Genomic DNA, 1,394 nt, shown 5'->3' with positions numbered 1-1,394 from the left:
GTGTGGAATGAGGGGGAGAAAGTGTGTGTGTGTGTGTGTGTGTCAAGTTGATGAATGTGGTAGCAGGAGCCATTGTGGTGGTGTCGGACTAGGAGGCCACCAGATAACAGCAGAGCAAGGCCCAAGCATGAATGAAACACCATTTAAATCTCTCTCTATCTTTCTCTCTCACACACACACACACGCACACACGCACACACGCACACACACACACACACGCACACATACGTTTCTAATTACATTCAGATGACTTTATCTTTTTGTTCCTTAAATAATTTAAATGGGGAGTATCACACTGTGGGATAAGTACTCTATATGCAACCCCAGCTTGTTTAGGATAACCTGCACATGTATGTGTACTGCATACAATGTCTGTATACACACGCATACACACATGCTTATGGAACTGTCTACTCTTCCTCACAAATTAAAAGTAGTACAAATGTTGCTAGTTGGCCGAGGATAACAGACGAATTGTCTGGTTGTGAGCAGTGATGTGGTTTTACCGCTTTTCTGTCCACGTGGCGCCCTCTAGTTGTTGGTGGCAAGAAAAGCGTGACTGGGAAAAGCTTCCTCCTAATGCTCACTGATCTGCTACATCGGTTCCCCCCACTTCACATTACAGCAGCTTCAAGTGTGGAGCCATGAAGGCAATGAAAATATTCCACCATAAAAGGCACCCATTTTACTATAGCCCCAAGGAGTGCTACTCAGCCTGAGACAACAGTTGTATAATGCCTTCAGTGGCTCTGGAGGACCTTCCCAAACTCTTAGAAAATAACCCTGATGCTGTCATGGTGATGTCATCAGGGTTATCCCGGCTTGGACTGGAGACCGGGCTTCATAACAGAAAGCCAGTGTTGCAAGCTCAGGGGTAATGGAGCTTGAAATACATGGGCGTTTACCAGTGAGGAGGGTCTAAAATAAATAAATAAATAGACTCTGTGTAGTTGTTCCGTCTTTCTTTGTGGTCGTTTTGCGTCTCTTTGCTGTCAGTATGCGTCTTTTTGAGTGATACTTGGCAGTTAAAGGCCAGGGGGACCCTGCATCTGTGCCCAGCAGGCCCACACAGTAATTTATCAATGCTTATTATATACACTATATGGCTAAACTCGGATGAACCCCCTGGCTTTGTGCACAGTGACATTGTTATGTTCAAAAGGAAAGGCCTTCTCCAAACGAAAATATAATTCTGTACATTACTGCAGCATTATTCATTTAAGAAGGAAGATTATGAACTTGTAAGTGGCCCAAACCATTAGGAAATACACACAAACTACCAATAATACACAAGTATGTGGACAGGGAGGCTTTATATCATGGGTCTTCAATGTTTTTGTTTATCTTTTGGCCAAGGACCCCTTAGCTGAAAAAGAGACAGAGCCAGGACGCCC

Source organism: Etheostoma spectabile, chromosome 2, assembly GCF_008692095.1.
Source record: "Etheostoma spectabile isolate EspeVRDwgs_2016 chromosome 2, UIUC_Espe_1.0, whole genome shotgun sequence".
Classification (NCBI taxonomy): domain Eukaryota; kingdom Metazoa; phylum Chordata; class Actinopteri; order Perciformes; family Percidae; genus Etheostoma; species Etheostoma spectabile.
This window is presented reverse-complemented; position numbering follows the sequence as displayed.